Source organism: Rattus norvegicus, chromosome 8 (assembly GCF_036323735.1).
Source record: "Rattus norvegicus strain BN/NHsdMcwi chromosome 8, GRCr8, whole genome shotgun sequence".
Lineage (NCBI taxonomy): Eukaryota > Metazoa > Chordata > Mammalia > Rodentia > Muridae > Rattus > Rattus norvegicus.
Window position 1 is genome coordinate 64513674 of NC_086026.1, and position 15659 is coordinate 64529332.

The following is a 15659-nucleotide window of genomic DNA, read 5'->3' on the forward strand; positions in this document are numbered from 1 at the left end:
AGAAAACTAGTTTTCCTCCTCACCTCTTTTCAGTGGACACTTAGATGTCTGTTCTCTCTGCCTCACACTGTGCTAATGAGGGCAACAGGCCTAGAGGATTAGACTTGAACCAATGACTGCTTTTAACAACTAAACCAATAGGATAACTAACAGCCTACAGATTCAGAAGAGGGGAACAGTTCAGCACAGAGTGAATTTTAACTGACCAAAGAGCATAAGTTTTATAACCCTGATGCCACCCCGGCGAAGGCAGGAGGTTACTGCTGTTGGCTCTGTGGGTGCTTCAGGCCATACAGTGCTTCTCTCAAACTACTGCGAAGATTGGTCTGTTTTAAGGGAGCCTAAGGACAGAATACAAAACTCCAAGTGAAAGATATTTTGGGGAAAACTCATAATTACTTATAGTATAAACATTAAAATACTATTTTCTCTTTGGGGCTGGAGAGATGGCCCAGTGTTTAAGAGCCCTGGCTGCTCTTCCAGAGGACCTGGCTTTAATCCTCAGCACCCACACAGAGGCTCACACGGAGGTAATTACATCCCTCCTTTGGTCTCTGAAGACACCGGGCATTCATGTAGTGCAGAAAGACAGACATGCAGACAAATCAATCATACACATAAAATAAATAAATGAATGAAACGATTAGTATTCCCATAGACTCAGTTAAATCCACATGAGAAGAAGAAGGTAAGTGAAAACTCATTTTGTTCTTCTATAGTTTCATTTCCACTTTCCAGGACTGACAAAGACACAAAGAAACAGACAGTGTGTGTGCAAGTGCACGCTTGTGCATACATTCTCTCTCTCTCTCTCTCTCTCTCTCTCTCTCTCTCTCTCTCACACACACAGACACACACACACACACACACTTATTCTTCAGAGTACAGCTTCATGAACTATAGTTCATAACATTATATGAGTCACAGAGGTCACATCGCTTAATGTGTGGGGTTATGGAAAATTTGGCAACAATAAAAGATATCTGAACATACAAAGTCCCAAACAGGATTCTCAGTTAAACTGAATCCATGGTGGTTCTTATCTTCCTATAGGACAGCATGTCCCTACAGCTTCCTCCTGAACACACTACACACACACTTTACAGTGCACACGCAGTCACCACACAACCCTGACGGATGCTGCCCGCTACACCTCGGCTCACACTGAAGACCAGTGCACACTGTAAACGGCAGTGTTCTCACAATGCATGCGGATTTTCCTATTCTAAAAACACAGTGGTTTGACTATGGGAAACAAAGGCTTTGATATATTCCTCTTGTCATTCCTTAGCATGAAAGTATCAGGATAGTACATCTTTAGGTTATATTGGTAGAACATTTGAATCCAAGATTGCTATTTAAGTTGCTAGCTTTTAATAAAAAGCATAACTGGATGAATTCTGGCGTGGGATTAGGGCAGAATTTCTAGTAGTTTCTGAAGTGGGCCTAAGATGCTTCAGCTTCTCCAGACTATATGTCACGGTGAGGGAGGACCACAAAATACCCGTCGGCCTTGAAAAGTGCTGGAGACACTCCCTGGCATTCAGTATCAAATACATAACTTTGCTTTTGATCACTAATAAAAATAACTAATATCACCAACAAATAACAATTATTTTAGCAAGGAACTGTTTTAAAAATGAATGTTATCATTACCATAAATTCTTGGCCTGTGTTCCAATTTTATACACATATATATATCTGGGGTCAGGGGGAGGTTTCTGAGGTGAACAAGGTGGAGGATGGAAGGAGTTAATAACTCTCCAGCAAGTCTGTCACAGCAGCCCACACAGCGCAAAACAAACACAGGAAGAGGCAGCTTTCCGAAAGATAAAACCCTGCTCTGAATTCAGTTCCAAGAGTTGTTCTAGATGCACAAAAATACAAATAAAAACCCTCTCACAATTCCTTAAGATTATTTTTGTATTTAATAGAATTCAATTACCATGTATGCCTTACAGAGGTGAGGGGGGTTTTTGTTTGTTTGCTTGTTTGTTTTTTGCTTTGTTTTGTTTTTAAGAGAACTTTAGCCACTGAAAGGAAGCCCTGTTTAGTCCAGGAATGGTGTGTGTGAAGTCCAGCAATCAGGTCAAGATAGAAGTAAACAGAAAAAGGCACAAGAGAGAAATGATCAGCCGAGTTCTCTACCATCCACATCTGGGAAAAATAACACGCAGGTGGACATTTTAAGCAAAACAGCATCAAAAAAGTTGTTATTCTTCACCTCATTAAATCTGGACTCAGAGAAAAGAACAGACACCTTGTACGGGTTCGCTAACCTACAAGTGAATTTTGTTTTTCCAGATATTTATCATATAAATAAGGGAACACCGCCTACCCAGTGCTGTAGCAAGGAGTCTGCTCTGAAAGCCCTGGCTTAACTTATGAAAATGTTATGGCTTCAGCTGTAACACAAATGTTACATTTCAAGCAAACGCAAGTCAGGGACCGTAGAGTGGAGACAGCAGACATGGAGCAGTGGTAGCGTGAGCTGAAGGTCAAGTGTCACCGCGGCATTTGCGCAGAGCTAAGCAGCCTCTCTCTTTATGTAAGTAACTCTTGCTAAAGTATTCCTGGCCTTCACTTCTGTACAGGCTGTCAAGTCCCAAAAGGTTGTGCCATCTAATTTGATGAACGCCAAGTGCTAACACACTTTCCTGGAACTGACGATTAATGCCAGAATGTGTACAATTGCCAGTGACGTGAGAATCTTCCAAACTCAGAATGCACATTATACAGTGGTTTTCTAGATGCACCGAGGAGTTTCAGCAGAAGCATCGAAGCCATGTTTAGTACACTGGACATGAGAAAAGTTCATCTGATTTTAGTGTTCGGAGAAAATGGCCATGACTAAGGTCTTCAGCAGGAGTAAAGGAACCAAACTTTTACTTGTGAGATGGAGACAGAAGGATTACCAGGAGTTCAAAGCCAGGCTGGGATATTTGGGGTGACTCCCTTTAAAAACAAAATGAACACAAGCCGCAAGAACCAAGAAGCTATGGATCTTAAACAGATGTGGCTGTGTTCCAAAACATGAACACTGGGCTTCAGGCTTGGAAAAACGAGATAGATACCTGTCATATGTGCTGACCTTGCTGCCTGCCTCTTAAGCTTTACCACATGAAGTCAAAGTAGTAAACTCCTGCCTTAATTCTTTCATTTAGTTATTTTCATGATTGATCAAGACTTCTATTAGTGCCCTAAAACAGCAGGATGCTATCCAGGTGAGAGAGGGATGCGAGAAGTCTCTTTTCAAAAACTAAGGCCAGACTCCAGGTAAAAACTAGGAGCACAGTGGCCAATAAAGATGCTACTATTAAACTTCCAAGAAATGAGACACAAGAACTGTATTATAGAAGAACCACTAACATCATCATCATCATCATCAACAGCAACAACAAACCTTCCCCCCAAAATCCTCAATTCCACTTGGACAAAGCTACCCTGGAAGGAAGAATCCTAACACTGTGACCCCAGAGCTGACCCAACTTCACAAACCCCATCTGTAAATCGAAGTTCAGTCTGAAACTCATAAAAATCCAGGACGAACCAAAAATAAAAAGCTTTACAAGAGTTTAAGAAAATACACTGACGTGGTTTGGACCCTCTTCGTCCCAGGCTCTCTGATAAACAAACACATGGCCGAAATCCTGTCAGATGCCACAGATATGCATAAGCCAAGAACTCAGAGATGACTGGCTGGCAGCCCTCGCCACTTTTATTACCTGGTGCCATAAAAGCACTAAACATCGACAAGCTTGACCCCGTCTAGAGATATTTAGTCAATACGCGCTCTTGCAAAAATAGCTATTGACATCAAGTGTGTGACATTTGCACCGTTCAGGGCTGATAATTATGAGTACTTCAAGTGGGTTAGCCCGATTTAAGTCTAATTAAAAAGCAAATCTTAAGAGTTCCTCATGATTGACTGCTAGCCAGCAAACTCATATGTGGGATGCATTTCAGGGATGCGTTTGCAGCACGGTCCACACGGAGAACCACCCACTTTTGACATCAGGTCAGTTACTGCTTACAGTGCTTTGTAAGACTTAGTTTAAGGAAACCACTGAAAATTTCAACTATCTGCTGAAAGGAGCTAAAAAGTCCAGCAAAACACAGAAGTGCCCGAGCAAGCAGCGAACAATTCGCAAGCTGGAAACACAACCTTCGTCACTGAGTGTTCGAGCACTCTGAGAGGGAGACCCACAGAACGCTTTGTGTGAGTCCGAGACCAACCTCTGTGATCGACGGCTTTCACAACACCCCCCTCCACACACACACACAAACAAAATAATTTATTGAAGTCTTAGTCTCTGCCTTCTCCATTTTGCTTACCTCAAAATGTGATGAGGGAGAAAATTCTAAAAGTCATCTCCCGAAATAAAGTCTATTGCTTCTTAAAAGGTTGGAAAATGAAGTAAAACGAAAACTTAACAGCACGTGCCTTCAGCAGCAGCACTCAGAACGGGGTGGGCGTGAGGAGGGGGTGGGGATAAAGAGGTCAAGGGCTGGAGACAGCACAAAGGAGAAGAGCACCAGGGCTGCTCTTCCACAGGACCCCTATTAGACCCCCAGAACCCCCGTGCCAATCCACAACTATAACTACAGTCCCAGGGGATCTGACATCCTCTTGCTTTCTGGCTTCCTCAGGCACGGTACATGGTGTACAGACATGTGCCGATAAAACACGTGAAATAAAAATAAATAAATCTACAGAAGAAAAAAGCCCAAGGGTGGCCTCAGTTACACTGTGAAGTTTGAGGTCATCCTGGGCTACATGAAACTCAGTCTCAAACAAAAAAATACTTTTCATATCTCATAGACAATATATATGTAGACATTTATATTTATTTATACGGAAAGTTGCTGTTACTTTTTCTTTTAAATAATATTTTCTGTATATGTAAAATATATTTAAATATAAATGATATATAAGTGGGCCTTCCAGATTTAGAGATTTTCCCTGTTCAGGTCTTTTAAGGGTTCTTAGCAACATCTAGGAAGTCGTGAGTAGCTAAACCTAAATGCACAGAGGTCATGCCGGCGTCTTACCTTCCCAGGCTGCAGGGAAAATCTCATGACCCAACTTGGAATAAGACAAAGAGAAGCCAGCAACAGTTCACTTCCTGACAAAAGAAGTTGAGCATTAGATCTGTGCAAAAGTCACAGCTGCCAGTATTCCTGTGTAGAAACTAAGGCTTAAGATGACGAAACGTTTTCGGGCTCTGCTCCAAAGGAGAGAGTGGATGTAGAGACAGTTACCCAAGAGGTAATCAAAATTCAGATGCCAACACGTAATTGTACAAAGCCGGCTCTAAAGAGCGGTTTCTGCTCTCGGTAACGCAAGTCAGGGAGACAACTGGAAAAGTAACAGAGCAAAGGGGGCTGGTGTGGGCTCGCCGTCCCTCTGTTGCACCTTGCCTGGGAGAGGTGTCATCAGGCAAAGTCAGAGGGTCACGAGATTTATGCTCTGAAGTTTTGTTCTGAACGCTGAGGTGGAGGGAAATGCAGTCATTGTTTCTGCTGAGAACACCTACGAGGGAGTCTATAATCGGAAGTAAGGTTACTAAAATAAGAAGCATTAACAAAAACGCATAAATGCGGCAGCTGCTGGGCGCATTTGCATGAGTCCTGTTATAAGCACCAGGGCTCTTACTTCTGCTCCACAAAGGTGTTTTAAAGATCAGCGTAGGGGCTGGGGATTTAGCTCAGTGGTAGAGTGCTTACCTAGGAAGCGCAAGGCCCTGGGTTCGGTCCCCAGCTCCGGAAAAAAAGAACCCCCCCCCAAAAAATATCAGCGTAATTCCAGATGTTAATAAAGCTTATGACATACTGTCAGAGGTAAAAGCAGAAAAGGACTTAGCTGTATTTAATATCAGAGGTTCTTTGGCTGTTTCCCTTGAAACACAACCTTCTACTAAATTTAGAGATGCAAAGGCTGAATTTTATCCACAAGGCATGCCAAGAACTGACCTTAAAAAGAACAAAATAAAATCAAACAAACAAACAAAAAACCCAAAACTTAACATTTTCCATGGTTAATAAAGCAATCCACAAAATTCTGAAATTTCCCTTTAAAAAGAATTTGGTAAAACTAGAGTGGTGTGGTGATTTGAGTAAGAACGGCCCCTTATAAGCTCATCTGTTTGAATGCTTAGTCATTAGGAGTGGCACTACGTGGGAAGGATGATTAGGTGTGGCCTTGTTGGGAGGTAGTGTGTCACTGGGGGTGGACTTTGAAGTTTCAAAAGCCCAATGCAGGCCCAGTCTCTCTCTCTCTCTCTCTCTCTCTCTCTGCCTCTCTGCCTCTCTCTGTCTCTCTGTCTCTCTCTCTCTGTCTGTGTCTGTCTCTGTCTCTCTCTCCCTCTCCCTCCCTCCCTCCCTGTTGTCTGCTGATCTGGATGTAGAACTCTCTCAGCTACTTCTCTAGCACCATGCCTGCCTGTGTGCTGCAAGCTTCCTACCATGCTGCTGACAAACTAAACCTCTGAGACTAGAAGCAAGCTTCAGTTAAATGCCTTCTTTTCTAAGAGTTCCCATGGTCTCAGTGTCTCTTCACAGCAATAGAACACTGACTAGGTCAGGTGGGGTCCAGGAATGCTGGGACAAAACAACAATCTACAGTTAAACAAGATGACGTGCAGACTACAACAATACTGTAGATGTAGGTCTCCTCATCTTACTTTTGTCTAACCAGTCTTCCACAGATTACATGTGTGTTCTTCTAAACCCCCTTTCCTGAACAGAGCTCAGTCCGTACAGTCACCCAGCAAATGGTTTCTACCTGCCCAAGAACACCATTGCTATTGCTGCGGATGGGAAATGGTGCTCAAAGTCAGAAAAGCAGGAAGCCACACTGGTTGGGTCTTATGATCACATGAACAACTCTTGCCAGAGTCCTGGTGAAACCAGGGTTCATTAAGTGCCTGTGGGTAATGGCTCCACCAGATAATGCTTTGCCAAGTTAAGCTCCAATCACGAAGCTGAACTTGTTGTGTACTTGTTGGCTCTGAGGTGATCTTTGGACAAGTCACAAGGCTGAGAGGAAAGCAGGGCAGCCCACAGGGCCTCACCCAGCTAGTGGTGCAGGTACAGACAAGGACAAACCTGTCCTCCACTCTTGCTGCTATGACTCTGTAAGTTCTAGTCAGAAGTGCTACTTGGCTGCCTTTGTGTCTACATGGCCAAGTTGACCAAGACTCCGAAGGATACAAGGCTCCTGTGTGGATCGCTTTCTCAGAGACATTCTTGGACATCATCCACAAAACAGGTTCCCAGACACAAGGCAAACACATCTTTCTGGTTCTCCAACTCCACAGAGACCCGTTCTTCACCTTTGAGCTACTTCAACCACTCTGTAAACCACAAACCTTAGAAGAATACAGATGCACTCTGCTCGGTATGAGACAACGCATTGCTGTGTGGGCCCACATCAATTTCATGTCTATTCTCATGTGTGCGCATTACTGAATTCTCCTCTGAGTCAGCAGCAGCGTCTTTTGGTCTCCTTGTAAGTAAGCAGTTCTTCAAATGCACTTCTAACACATGCTCTATTTTTTATTTATAAAAGTCAGATTTTCTCTTTTATAAATTTTAAAACGTTTAGAGGATATTCATTAAAATGCTCAGTAGACTCATTGGGTAGAGCGAGACCAACTGAGGTGTCAGAGAAGCCTGTACACTGGGCCTTCTAAGCCAGAGAGAACTGCGCCCCAGGCCTGTGGGCTGGGGAGACTATGCACAGGGCCTGTGGGCTGGAGAGACTACGCACAGGGCCTGGGGACAGGGGAGACTATGCACAGGGCCTGGGGACAGGGGAGACTACGCACAGGGCCTGTGGGCTGGAGAGACTACGCACAGGGCCTGGGGACAGGGGAGACTATGCACAGGGCCTGTGGGCTGGAGAGACTACGCACAGGGCCTGGGGACAGGGGAGACTATGCACAGGGCCTGGGGACAGGGGAGACTACGCACAGGGCCTGTGGGCTGGGGAGACTACGCACAGGGCCTGGGGACAGGGGAGACTACGCACAGGGCCTGGGGACAGGGGAGACTATGCACAGGGCCTGGGGACAGGGGAGACTACGCACAGGGCCTGGGGACAGGGGAGACTACGCACAGGGCCTGTGGGCTGGGGAGACTATGCACAGGGCCTGGGGACAGGGGAGACTACGCACAGGGCCTGTGGGCTGGAGAGACTACGCACAGGGCCTGTGGGTGGGAAGACTGTATACTTGAGTATCTTCTTGCAGTTCTCAGAGGTGAATCTAAGGAAGCAGAGCTTCAGATTGGCTGATTCCCTCCCATGCTGGACTTCACATTCTCTGTCATTTATTTCATGGGTCTCATGGATGGTGGTGATGGTGGTGGTGGTGGTGGTGGTGGTGGTGGTGGTGGTGGTGGTTCACTTGGGTTTCACGGTTTACTTCCCGTTAGTAAGATCATGGTGAAGGTCTTGGCTCAACTATCCAAACATTTAAGCCAGTGGCTGACACTCAAGATTATCCTCACTGGGAGAGAGACAGAGAGGAGGACATGGGGATAGAGTATCCACAGAGGAGATTCTTAGAGTATAAAATCAAATGCGAGGAACTCCATGCTACTTGGGGTACATAATGAATAGCCCTAAAAGCCCATTGTAGGACAATAGAAACAGACCTAAAATTCTAATATTTTAAACATTAATGAATTTAAGAAAATTACTATCATCAAAACCAAGAAACATTTTAAGAACTCAAGTTATATTAATAGATCTTTGTTAGAACATGGGCTGCTCTTCCAGAGGTCCAGAGTCCAATTCCCAGCAACCACATTGAGAGAGAGAGAGAGAGAGAGAGAGAGAGAGAGAAAGAGAGAAAGAGAGAAGCTTAATTTTGACTTAATAAAAACAGATTGTCTTGATTAAGAATATTGAGTACAATATGCATACATTTTATTCGAGCTAGGTCTGTTTTCCCTAAACTTACATGGTTCACTATTCGAATAATTTATTAGTCCCTACATATTGTTGAAAATTTTAATAATATTGCCAGGTGGTGGTGGTGCATGCCTTCAATCTCAGCACTTGGGAGGCAGAGGCAGGTGGATCTCTGTAAATTTGAAGCTGGCCTGGTCCACACAGCAGTTCCAGGGCAACCAATGCTACACAGAGAAACCCTGTCTCGAAAAACAAAACAAAACAAAACAAAACAAAAACAAAAACAAAACCCAAAGAAACCAAACAAAATCCAAAAAGTTTAAGAATGTAAAACTGTTCAATTAAGTCATTATCTTGATGCTCCACTTAAACCATATTCATTTTATATTATTTACGTTTTATAATAGAATTTTTTAAAGATATCTTAAAATTTGAACCAATTAAATAGATTTTTAAATAAGGTAGGACCACTGAAACATTATTCACTAAGTTGATTTTGTGCTTACATTTCTGTTTCTTGCATATGGAATTTGCATGTTGTTAATGAAGATTTTGCCACTTCAGTGGGTCATATGAGGTACATACAGCTCAGTGGTTAGATCCTGCTCAGCATACAGGATGCTCTGAGTTTTATCCCTAGCATCACTTAAGGGAAAAAGGAGCAAAGTTAGAATGAGTCCCATGTCTAAAAACAAAGCAAAAATAAAGGTCTGGTAGGATGGTTCAGTACACTCCATAAAAAATGTAAAATATTAAATTAAAAACTGAAAAGGGTGTGTCAGAGGTAGAAGTAAGGTGTGTGCTGTAGTTGTGACTTGTCTACTTTGTCTACTGAACTGCCTCTTATGCCTTACGGTTCCAGATGACCCTGAACCCAGTTTTCCTTGTGCAACAGAAATCGGGTACTTGGTCAAAAGCTATAGCTGATGCGAGTGATGAGGCTAGACAAAGAGTAACAGAGACGCACGTGAATGCACGCGCTTTCCTTTTTAAAGAAAAGTAGTTTTGTTTGAAAGCAGCAGTTCTCAGCTTTTTTTTCTTTCTACCTCAAAGCCAAACGTGATGACCTCACATGGGTCTAGAACGGTTGGTATTGGAGAGGGAAACACAAGGAAGAATGAAGTCATTGATTCGTTTGAAATATGAATGATGGATCCATATACCAATAACACCTCGGCATTATCGATTAAGCGATTGTTGCCTGGGGCTAACTACGGCGTTTCTTAGAATATGAAAAGACTTGTTTTGGAATTTCATTGTCTTATCATAGGAAGTGTGTTCTCGGTTCGCGGCACCCCTCTGGCTGGACTTTCAGGACAGACAAACTGCTGTTCTCTTTCCTAGACCAGAACAGAAAGCAGAGACTCAGCATCTGCCCAGGGTGTGCTTCTGAGCTTGATGCTGGAGTTTACATCCTGGATTATTTATGGGAAGAAAAAGGTTGACTCAAAAAGAAAGAGGAAGAGGAGGAAGAGGCAGGGACCAAGGTTCTTTATAACTATTCCTTCTACTTTAATTTTAACTGTTGTTGTCCCTGTGAGGAAAGAGACAGCCAAGAACCCTTTCTCAGCCACTGTGATGCTATAACCAAATGGCCCAATCTCCTCGATGAGCTTTTAGTTTTACTTTCCCAAAATTGAATCTTGAAAAAAACCCTCAAAACATCATTTATACCTAAAAAGAATACTTCAAAATTACTGTTGCCTATGTCATAAAAATAAAGACAGCGGTTAGAATAGGAACCAATGTCATTTACACTAGAGAAATAAAGACCGTAGTTAGAATAGAACTCATCACATTAACATCTTTAGATGCTGTCTCAACCTATCTGACCCCGTTTGTTTATGTGTCGGCTTATTTGTTTTAAGGTGAGATTGTGCCTTTCTTGAACAGTTGGGCTAGTGTGGTCCTTTTGTCTCTGCCTCCTGAGTTGCTATGGTCACAAGCATGCGTATCACACCCAGTCACCATAAAGGGTTTTAAATACAGGTCCAAACCCATGTAAAATAGTTACACAATAGTAAAATAGTCACGTAATACACTCCAGTAAAGAACCTTGTCCTTCTCCATTGTGATATTATTGACTATAGGAGAAAACTAACTATGGCCAATATCTGGTATATAAAAGACTCATGCTTCCCTTCTTGTGCATGGTATGTGTGTGTGTACACAAGTTCATGTGTATAGGCATGTGTGTGCACGTGTGTGCACAGGACGGAGGGCAGTTTAGGGTGCCTTACTTCAATCACTCTTGGTCATATTTTCTGAACCTGGAGGAGGTCACCAATGAGACCAGAGCAATGGAGTGGTGTGTTCCCAGGATCCTTTGCTCTCTGCTTCCCAGCACTAGGAGTACAAACGCCTGGCTTTTTAGCTGGGCACTGAAAACTAGAAAAGCAGTGAAGTGCACCACAGGCATTCTACTCTCCAAGATCCAACACCATTTCTGTTTTAATGTGGTGTATGGCAAAGGCTCCGAGTCACATAGGAAAATTCTTAATTCTTCAAAGAATAGATTCTTGGGAACAAGATTCTAAGATGATGGGTATTTATAGAACATTCACTCAGAACCAATGGCCTGAGTCAGGATTTCCCACTGCACTTCAGAAGACAACACAGGAAAGCAGATTGATAACCCCAAATCGTGATGTACACAGGACAGTAAGAATTATGGAGGGACAATTGTTACAGATACTTGCTTAGATTACTATTCATATTTTAACGCCATGTTCTTTTTATACTAAAAAAAAACCTTTTTTTTTTCAGAAGATTTATATACTACAAAAATTCAGTAAACATTGCTTTTATAAACTGGAACTAAATATTTGAATTACCTGATCTTTGTTGATTGGAATTATCTAGTGTCCATCCATTCTTACAGAACTAAGTTGCTTTTACTTGTGGATCCTACATCTGACCAAGCCTCCTCAGTACAAATGGTTTGGTCCCTGGCTTACAGGGACCTGAAGAATGTCCTTGGCTACCAGGCCAAGCACCTCAGGAAACTGGATAATTCCAAGTCAAGAGGAATTAATTGGCTTAAATGTCCATACTACACATGAAATCTGGGGGACAATTTCTTAGGCGTGGTTTTCTGTCCTCGCAACAGCCAAGGAGCCTTGAAAACCTCATTCCAACACTCTTATGAAATGTCTCGGAGCAAAATGAGTGTTGAAACTTTCATAGATTCTTTGCTGAATGGCTAAGACTTGTAAGAACAAACTCATGGCGGTATCACACACTTCCTCACTCACATAAGCCTGCACCAGCACTTCTGTGACCAAGAATAACTGAGCAGCAGGGAACAGGCTGTGAATCCCAGCTACTCAGCAGGCTTGAGCGAGATCACAAGTTCAAGGCCAGTGTGAGCTGGGCAAATTGTTGAAAAACTTGTCTCAAAATAAAGATGTCTCCTTTTTACCTGAAAAACTTTATTTTTTTTTTTAAACACAGACAAGAAGTCTGAGTTGGAGGGACAGCTCTGCAGCGAAGTGCACTGGGAAATCTTACAGAGGAGCCAGGCTGAGTTCCCAGCACCCATGTGGTGGCTCATAACCAACTGTAACTCTAGTTTCAGGGGGCACATGGTGTATATACATTTTTACAGACAAAACACTCACATAAAGCTAAAAAAAAAGTCTAAGAAATAAGTATTTTAAAAAGCCTCTTTAAACGTGCAAAACTTAAGCATTAGAAACCCAAACTGCCGAATCCAGCGTTTCTCAACCTTCCTAATGTCGTGGCCCTTTAATACAGTGTCTGACGTCGTGGTGAACCCCAGCCATAAAATTATTTTTGCTGCTACTTCATTACTGTAATTTTCTACTGTTTTAAATTGTGATGTAAAGATCTGTGATTTATGATGGTCGTAGGCCCCTGTGAAAGGGCCATTCGACCCCACAGGGGCTGTAACCAACACGTTGAGAACTGCTGAGCTATCAAAAATGGGATGAGGCACGGAATAGATAAATCTTAAAAGAAGATACACAATCAACCAATGAGAACTCACCAAGTATCCAACATCCTTAAACATCAGGGAAAAGCAAATTAAAGCTGTTTGAGACCCACCTTGTCTTTTTTTTTTTTTTTTTCGGAGCTGGGGACCGAACCCAGGGCCTTGCGCTTCCTAGGTAAGCGCCCTAACCACTGAGCTAAATCCCCAGCCCCGAGACCCACCTTGTCTTGACTGGAATGGCTACCATCAGACATCAAGGAAATGAATGATGGTAAAGGTGAAGAGGATGTGAGAGGAGCTCACCGATGACTGAAGTGTGACCTGTGAAGCCACCACCGGAGTCAGCAGAAGGGTCCTCACAGAACTAAACACTGAGCTACTGTACACTCGGACATACCACTTCTGGACACAAGCCTGAAGACCCTGGATCCTACTACAAAGATACACACATGACCAGCCACTGCTCTTCACGTAGCATGGCAATACAATCAGCCTAGCTGTCCATCAATACGTGGACAGACAGAACAAATGCCGAGTGGTCACAAAGAAAAACGACATCATGACACTTGCAGGAAAGTGAGTGGGACTGGAAATGATTAAACAAAACAGGCCACATACAGAAAGATAAATATCTCAAGTGTTCTATTAGCATACATTTGTGTGTGCCTGTGTGTTTGTGTGTGTGTGTGCATGTGTATGTGTGCATGCGTGTGCATGTTTGTGTGTGTGCTCATGTGCATGCACCCATGGTGAAAGGATCCTGAGAGAATTCATGTAACAAGAAGGCAGAAGTGGGGCTAACTGGAAGAAAGAGGGACCCAGCTGGAGGGGTCTAGGGAGCACAGGACACAGTAGTTGGGGGGGAGCAACTGAGGACAAAGTATGACACACATGAGTATGTGTGAGGAGTGAGGATAGAACATCATTCTGCATGCCGACCTAAAAAATTAATAATTTAAAAACATCAAGTTAAGCCAGGTGGTGGTGCACACCTTTAGTCCCAGTACTTGGGAGGCTGAGGCAGGCAGATCTCTGTGAGTTTGAGGTCAGCCTGGTGTACACAGTGAGTTCCAGGACAGCCAGGGCAAACAGAGAGCTCCTGTCTCAAAAAACAAAACAAACAAAAACCCAGCAATATAGTTCAGCTGATAAAGACTCTGTTAAACCTGAAGACCCAGTTAGTTCCGGGAACCCATATGAGAAAAGGAGACGACTGACTAACTGACTCCCACCTATTGGCTCTACACGTGTGCCATGACATGTGTGTGCTTGTGCGCATGTACACACATGTACACGCATGCACACACACATGTAATTAAAGGGGATCTATCTCTGTAGTTGTCCACATGTAAGCAAGGTCCTAAGTTCAATCTCCAGCACTGAAAAAAAATGAACAAATTTGAGGTTACTAAAATCATGAACAAGATATTTATAAAAAATTGTGAAAGAATTTGGAATGTGTAAAAACTTTTTTAAAAAAATGCTGGGCGCCAGGCATGTGGTACCTATAATCCTGGCATTTAGGAGACCTGGGGAGAAGCACCAGGAGAGAAACCGGCCTGAGTTACTGGAACTGTGTCTCACAGGAAGTATTGTGTGTCCAGGATGGGATGAGGGCGGTGCTCAGTGTGCTATTTCACAAGTCTAATGTCAGGCAATGTGCAGTATTGCAAGGGACTCTTTCTTACAGAAATCCAAATACATTTTATCTGGTGGTCACAAAGGATTAGTGACCTGCAAATATTGACCAGTCCTATATCTGTTTACCAGGTCTTTTCAGAATTCCTAATATCTCCGTATGAAACTGTTGCTTGAATTTTTGAGCCGTTTATGATATCTAATTGACTTCCTAATAACTTTTCTTTTCTTTTTTTTTTTTTTTGGTTCTTTTTTTTCGGAGCTGGGGACCGAACCCAGGGCCTTGCGCTTCCTAGGCAACCGCTCTACCACTGAGCCAAATCCCCAACCCCGACTTCCTAATAACTAATCGGTTAAAAATCTTTGGAAAAGTTCCTTTATATTTCTATGACTATGTGTTTACCTTTTCAAAAAAATATTTTAGCGGGGTCCCGAGCCGGGGAAATTCTTACTCCCTGACTGAGCAGCTGGCGACTACACACGTCACATGGTATTTGGGAATGTTATGGTTTTTCCACAGGTTTCTAGCCATCCCACCAAGGATTTCAGGAAACAGCTTTCAAGCGTTCGGGAACAGACTGCATGAGAACTTAGGAAGACAAAAGTCACAATAAAACAACTTCCCCTGGAACTAAAAGAATCACGCTTCTGAAGTTCACCTACCATCCTAGCTTTGATGAGCAAGAAAATTAAAAATGCAAATTCTTACAATATTCTGTGGGTTAGTTTCCTGCTATAAATACACATTGCACCCCAGCAGTATAATGACCTCAAAAGTAAATCTCAAAAGGGATATCGAACAATAAAGCAACACAAGCTGTATCTTATGAAGAACCAAATGGTAGTTTGATAAAAGTCCACTGTGAATAGGCCCAACAAAGTTCACATCAGCCTTGAAATCTACGGGAGAGCTGGGGCCACCATCTGCTTCTGCTCCCTGTTCGCCTGTGGAACCTGTGCGTTTAGGGGATGACATTAGGCTACATGGTGGCATTTATACCATACTGGAGATTTTTAGAAAGGTTGCATATTATAAGGGAAAAATCATTACCTAAACAGAGGGCAAAAATAAAGGTATATGTCTGTTACTTCACAGCGGGTCTCTAAGAGTATCCATCTATTTGGGGGCAGGGGACTGCCTGTAGTATC

General features: G+C 43.0%; 1 protein-coding gene and 1 long non-coding RNA gene across 8 annotated transcripts in view; one reads left to right on the forward strand and one right to left on the reverse strand.

Moving 5' to 3' along the window:
* Window positions 1–15659, reverse strand: part of Nrg4 (neuregulin 4) — a 72113-nt gene that overhangs the window by 30115 nt on the left and 26339 nt on the right. The window lies entirely within an intron of this gene.
* On the forward strand, window positions 4820–15273 carry LOC134480177 (uncharacterized). The gene is made up of 2 exons (XR_010054399.1): window positions 4820–7510; window positions 15031–15273. It is a non-coding gene; the product is annotated as an uncharacterized LOC134480177 (long non-coding RNA).